Source organism: Triticum urartu, chromosome 5 (assembly GCF_003073215.2).
Source record: "Triticum urartu cultivar G1812 chromosome 5, Tu2.1, whole genome shotgun sequence".
Classification (NCBI taxonomy): Eukaryota; Viridiplantae; Streptophyta; class Magnoliopsida; order Poales; family Poaceae; genus Triticum; species Triticum urartu.
The window spans coordinates 329,496,790-329,504,070 of record NC_053026.1 but is presented as its reverse complement, the minus strand read 5'-3'; positions in this window follow the sequence as shown (position 1 = coordinate 329,504,070).

Genomic DNA, 7,281 nt, shown 5'->3' with positions numbered 1-7,281 from the left:
TAGGAGGGGCCACCAAAGATCAACTACATTGCCCTCACAACCCTCTTGGACGCATGAGACAAACACCTTCCACCTTCCCCATGGAGAGATGATGGTTACTCTACATGACTTTGCCACAATCACTAGCCTTCTAATCAACGGCGACACTCTGAACGGAAAAGTTGAGGATGCAGGATGATGTACCATAGTGGCATCTCTCATCGGTGCTTGTTGTCCCCGTCTATAGAAGGACAAAAAGGAAAATATGTCATTCGGTGTCCCTTTCAAGTGGCTACGACAACACAGAGCGTTTGCATGCAAGGTGCTGAAGTGATGGTTGTGTAGCACTATGCACGGTCATACTTGTGGTATCTTTGAACTCGGGTGGTCTTTCGAGATGGTTTAGTAGACACCACCCCTTGGACGTTTCTGGACCCTGCATGTGGTAGGGCTGCTAAGTACAGATGGGGGTCGGTTTGGTGTAGCATTTTTATACCGACAAGTAAAAGATAATTGCATTAGTCGCTTATGCACATATTTTTCATTGAATATTAGAAACTAATGATGAACTATGGACTTGTAGCTTGACGATGTATGTCGTATGATTACATCTAGATCCTCGATGTGCAGATGTGCTTGGAGCCTCTCAATGTGTGGCGATGCCATGGAGAGACGACTCAACCCAATGACCGCACCCAAGCACATAACATGGAGTATACCTACCATACGGGAGCGCATCATCGACATAAAGTACACACTTTGTATTTTTCTTGATTTAGTAGGTCTTGTTGTATCCACATTCGAACTACAAGATCGTCATAGCCGACTCAGAATGGTTGTAATTGTAACCATTGCTTGTCCACCTATATAAGGCGGGGCAAGGAACCGCTGATCGGTACCATAAATCTTGTACGGAACACCAAAAACCTAGCTTCACACAAGGTTGTGATCAATACAACCACCAAAGGTAGGAAGTAATGTATTACCTCTCTTTGAGTGCATGAATCTAGCTAAATTTCTATCTTATGTTCACCCCTTTGAGTCTTACATGCTACATGTTGCCCCATGTTTATTATTGCCCATAAAAAAGACAGTTGGCCCACTAGGTAGGGGATGTGTGTGTGTGTGTGAATTCTGATCTAACTCAAATAGAATCTTCAACCGACATCTGCGAATACACTCTGGTCCATGGCATCTAGCTACTTTGGCTCTCTAGACTTCATAGTGGATGCGGTAGGGTACCTCGCCCTTGCTGCTAGCTTGATCTAAGGATAGGCGTTCCACTTCAGCAACATGCACTTCCTTCCCGATAGCGGAAGCACAAATCATCTCTTCGCTAGTCGACATAAATCTTCGCTGGGCACCCCCTAGAAACCACCTCCAATCTTGGTGGTGAGTCTACATCCCAGCTCATCGTCATGGTGGACTCCCTCCATCACATCCTCGAGTCTGACTTCGACATATATGAGAGCTCTGACATCTATTCTCAGATTGAAGAGGTCTTTATGGCCAATACCAAGGATTGCGCCACGACAATCGCTAAGGAGGCTGAGATCAACATGACTCTCAACACTCCCATCACTGGCCAAACTTCAAAATATAGGAAGCTTGAGGAGGCAAGGCTTGTAATCGATGTAGAGAGGTAGTGTCCGGCTAACAAAAAGAGTGGCCCTCGATCATTAGACTTGATGATGCCATGCCCCTGAGGTATAATGATAACCCACAAGGGGGGTTGTCGGTGTCAAAACCGGCGGATCTCGGGTAGGGGGTCCCGAACTGTGCGTCTAGGCCGGATGGTAACAGGAGGCAAGGGACACGAAGTTTTACCCAGGTTTGGGCCCTCTTGATGGAGGTAAAACCCTACGTCCTGCTTGATTAATATTGATGATATGGGTAGTACAAGAGTAGATCTACCACGAGATCGGAGAGGCTAAACCCTAGAAGCTAGCCTATGGTATGATTGTTGTTGTGTATGTTGTCCTACGGACTAAAACCCTCTGGTTTATATAGACACCGGAGAGGGTTAGGGTTACACAAAGTCGGTTACAATGGTTGGAGATCTGCATATCCGTATCGCCAAGCTTGCCTTCCACGCCAAGGAAAGTCCCTTCCGGACACGGGACGAAGTCTTCAATCTTGTATCTTCATAGTCCAGGAGTCCGGCTGAAGGTATAGTCCGGCCATCCGGACACCCCCTAATCTAGGACTCCCTCAGTAGCCCCCGAACCAGGCTTCAATGACGATGAGTCCGGCGCGCAGATTGTCTTCGGCATTGCAAGGCAGGTTCTCCTCCAAATTCCGTGTACCTGTTGAATAAAGTCCGTTTTCTTGTAGATGTTGCGCTCCTTGGCTTCTATGCCCAATAATGGCCGCTTCCCACGTGTCAAACGAATATGAAAAGTCTGAGTGTTTTTACATTCACACCCCTAGCCGCGTAAATGAGCTGACCTATTTAAGGGGACGAGGATTTAGATCCAAACCACATCTTCCCCCCTTCGCGAGTGTTCATCAGAGCGCATTCGACAACGGTCCATTCCACCATGGCCAGCCGTCGCGACTCCTCCTCTCGCCCTTCCAGCCCTCAGCCTGGATATTGGGAGAGATGCTCCATCCCGCATAGCGAGCTAGTGACGCTCTAGACCAAGGGATTTCTCCCCCGGCCTATATGGTCCCGGTTCGAGCCAGCCTTGCCATCTATAATGGCGGAGAGCAAGCGGAGAGTGCCCCTAATCCCTCCAAAGGAGAGCGGGTGTGCCTCGTCCCTTATTTAATAAGGAGGCTCGGATTTCCAATCCATCCATTTCTCCGGGGGCTCCTGGAGTTCTATGGCCTCCAGCTACACAATCTCACGCCTGCCTCCGTATTGCATATCGCGGGCTTCGTAGCCCTCTGCGAGCTGTTTTTGGGTATCGAGGCTCATTTCGGGCTATGGAAAAGGTTATTCTGCCTTGTGCCCCGCTCTAAGGAGGGGTCAATGTATCAAGTGGGCGGAGCTGAAGTGTGGCGCATCGCCGGGACCGGATATCTGTCCGGAACCCCAAAGAAGGCGTCCGAAGACTGGCCCTCTGAATGGTTTTATATAGAAGACGTCCCGCTGCCGGATCCTGTCCGGATCGGCCTCCCTGAATTCGACAATGCTCCCTTAAAGAAGCGCCTAAGCTGGCGTCCACGGAGCCCTCAGAGGGAAAGTGACAGGGACATCATTTACCTGATGGGCCAAATAAGATTGTTAGCCCATTCCGGACTAACCATGATCGGGGTTATGGCCGAATGCATTATGCGGGGGGTGCAACCGCTTCAGTATAGAAGCCACCCCATGTGGGACTTCAACGGGGAGGACGACGCCACCCGCTACGGCTGTAAGGGGCCGGATTCAACTGCCGCTCTACTAAAGATCTTGTCCACTTTGTATAAGGGAGAAGAGGAGAAATTTCTCCGCGTCAACCCACAGGGTGGATTCTCTATGCACAATCCCCAAAGTTGGGTAAGCGGTCGTATTTACTTGCCCATCCGTTTTGTATTCCCATTGTTAAATATTCAGTCTGACGACTTCAACACAGGAACTACGCCGGGCTGTTAAGGAAATAAGCAGCCCTCCTCCACAACCCGAGGACCCAGGACGGTCCCTCGACCCGGCCTCTCAAGAGGATCCGGACATATCTATGGAGCTGATTGATGGAGTGTTCCATCAATTGAGCAAGGACAACGCCTTGGTGGCCATTATGGCCGATTACCCAGGGCTAATCCCGGCCTCCCAGGTAACTGAGATCGAAGTCCCAGTACCCTGAATAGGTGTCCGCCCTCTCGTGTTTTCAGTTTCCTGATTACAACCGAACTTTGCAGGGGAGGTTTTTAAGGCGGAAGGCCGAACCTGCGGCGACAAGCCAGCGAGCGGCCGCAGGGCCCCGTGGGCAGAAAAGAAGTGCAGTCCGAACTGATGCGTCAGCGCAAAGGTATGGCACGCCCCCTTATCCCAGGTGTTATACCTTCGAGGCACATTGACACTCGTGCTCTCTTTAGGACAAAGAGACCTCGCCGGACTATATCCGGAGAGGCTGCCAATCGCGCCTCCACCAGCCAGGCTCCAAAGCCTGGTCCGGAGGCGGAGGCGAACGCAAGGCGCGCGCCAGACGCTCCTCCGACGGAGGATGTGGACGGGTTGTCTGCCACCAACTCCGAGGTGGAGAGTGCCATGAACCACAGGCGTCGTCGGACAATCCTTCGCGACGCTTGTTTCTCCCAAGGGGCGTTAGATGCCTTCAATTCGGGAGATGCGTACCTCCGTGCCGCTCAAAATGGTCTAGCCAGAGCCACGGAGCAATATGTAAAAGACATACGGGTAAGAAAATTTTGGTAATTATATATATATATATACCAGTAGCCCCCGAGACTTGAAACAGTTAGAATAACTGATTTAAGAATCATTTGTTATGCAGGTTCTTACAGAAAAGAATTCCCTGCTGTCCAAGGAGCTGGAAGAGTGCAAAGCCCAACTTGAGGCCGCACTAGCCGCGACAGGGGAGCCCAAGGAGACCCCCTCTGGTAATATACACTTCAAAAGATAAGTATTTTGTGAAGCATGACATGGGTGCGAATCTGACAAATGAAATTGCAGATGGCGCCGGATTGAATCCGGAAAGGCAACACCTCCTACGCCAGTTAAAGGCTGGTGAGAAGGTGCTGACAAAGGTGAGGCGGGAGAAGAACGATCTCCAAGATGCCAACACCAAGCTGGGCGTCGAGCTGAAAGATATTCGTGCCCAGCTGTCAGACTCTGTTAAGGAGAATCAGCGGCTTCGGCGCGGCATATTTAGTAAGTGCTTGAACAAACCTTTGAAAGAAAGTTCGGCGGGGAAGTCGACTAACAGAGCAATGTCTGTAGGTGTGCTAATAGGTCGTCCTGCAGAGGAGATGCCCGGTTCTACGGGTGACCTTCTTCCCGAGCTCTCGCAACTGCTCGATCGAGTTCGGCAGGCGATGCAAGGCGTCGCCCAGGCCCTATGGCCATCCGTCTCCATGCCCGAAGGTCTTGGAGAGCTTGCGGAGAAGCTAAAGGGAGCACAGCGGCGCTTCCGATTGTGGAAGATATCGGCCTGCCGTCAAGGCGCTAGGGAGGCCTGGGCCATGGTGAAGACGCGGTACGCAAAGGCTGACCCCAAGCACATGGCCGAGGTCAGTCCTGTAGGGCCCGATGGGAAGGAGATCCCTGTAAGCTTAGTATACGACCAAGTAGAGTTGGCCGCAAAGTATTCCCAGCAGGACTGTAAATTAGACAGCCTGTTAGATGGTATTGAAGAGGAATGCAATCAGTCAAAATGACTATGTAATTTAATTGACATTGATAATGCCTTCTAGCCGGATTATAGATCATTTGTCATGGACGACCTTTTCGCTTCAGCCTCGGGACCTGACGGTCCGGAGTGTGTCCGAATTCCCATGCGGTTATATAGGAACCGGGGAATGCATGGAGACCAGGCGTAGGGGTCATTAGTGCGTGAACAGACAAGTTCCTGACTAGTTATGTTATATTACATGGTTAGTAAGAAACATCTTCCAGGGAGAATAGTTCTGTTAGGGGTTCCTTTCCCTGGGAGGCATGCCCTAAGGTGCATGTCCATGCTGCGAAAAGAAACGCAGGAAAAACATCTGGGGCGTATAGATAAAAATAAAAAAAGATCATCTGTAGTTCACCGACCGAATATTCCCTTAAGAACGCTAGCTTTCGGCTTCACCCAGTCTGAGGTACACGTCTGGCTGACCCGGCAGTAACAATCGCAGAGGTGCTCCCTTTACCACCTAGCCGAACAATCGAGAACGTAGGGGTAAGCACAGGAGCCAGGCAACCCAGCTTGGCCAAAACTTAAGTCATATCGATGCATATAATGGTGAATAAAAGGTACATGCGGAAGTGTGACACATGTGTTGGGCATGAAGCCCGTATGAATAAGCTTCTGTTTAAAGAAGCCCCCAGGTTTAATGAGCGCAGATAGCGCGTCACTTTATGAGCCTTTAAAGGCTATAAGAGAGAGAGAGAGAAGAAGAGAAATGTAAGACAGAAAATATATAAAAAATGGACAGAGGAAGGAGACGAACACAGAGTCCGGCGCTAGGCATAGAATCTTCGGAGACGGGCTGCGTTCCATGGGTTTGGCTCGAGTCGGTTATCCGATGCATCCCGCAGGCGGTACGCTCCACCAGTCAGGACTTGGTCAATTATGAAGGGACCTTCCCACTTGGGCTTGAGTTTGTCCTTTTTCTTGTCCGGTAGTCGTAGAACTAATTCGCCAACGTTGTAATTTTTGGCCCATACTTCTCTGCTTTGGTATCTTCGAGCCTGCTGTTGATAGAATGCGGAACGGGCTTTTGCCACGTCACGCTCCTCCTCCAATGCGTCCAAGCTGTCCTGCCGATCGAGCTCGGCTTCTCTTTCTTCGTACATGCGCACTCGAGGTGATTCATGAATTATGTCGCAAGGCAAAACTGCCTCTGCGCCGTACACCATAAAGAATGGTGTGTATCCGGTGGTGCGATTCGGCGTGGTCCGCAGCCCCCAGAGTACGGAGTCGAGCTCCTCTACCCAGTGCGTGTTAGACTCCTTGAGGGACCACACTAATCTGGGTTTGATGCCGCTCATGATAAGACCATTTGCACGTTCGACCTGGCCGTTAGTTTGTGGGTGATAGACGGAAGCATAATCGAGCTTGATGCCCATGTTTTTGCACCAGAGTTTTACCTCGTCGGCCGTGAAGTTCGTGCCATTATCAGTGATGATGCTATGGGGGACGCCATAACGGTGTACAACCCCGGATATAAAGTCTATCACTGGTCCGGATTCGGCCGTCTTAACAGGCTTGGCTTCTATCCATTTGGTGAACTTATCCACCATGACCAATAAGTATTTTTGCTTGTGGGTTCCGCCTTTAAGGGGTCCAACCATGTCAAGCCCCCAGACCGCGAAGGGCCAAGTAATGGGGATGGTTTGGAGGGCGATGGGTGGCATATGGCTTTGGTTTGCAAAGAGCTGGCAACCGGTGCATCGTTGGACTAAGTCCTGAGCATCTGCCCGGGCCGTCGGCCAATAAAAGCCTGTACGGAAGGCCTTGCTTACAAGGGACCGAGCTGCAGCGTGATGACCGCCGAGTCCGGCATGAATTTCAGCCAGGAGGTTCCGCCCCTCCTCTTCAGAGATGCACCTTTGAAGGACTTTGGTAGTGCTTTTCTTATAAAGCTCTCCCTCGTGGACTCTGTAGGCTTTGGATCGCCGCACTATGCAGCGTGCCTCATTTTGGTCCTCGGGGAGTT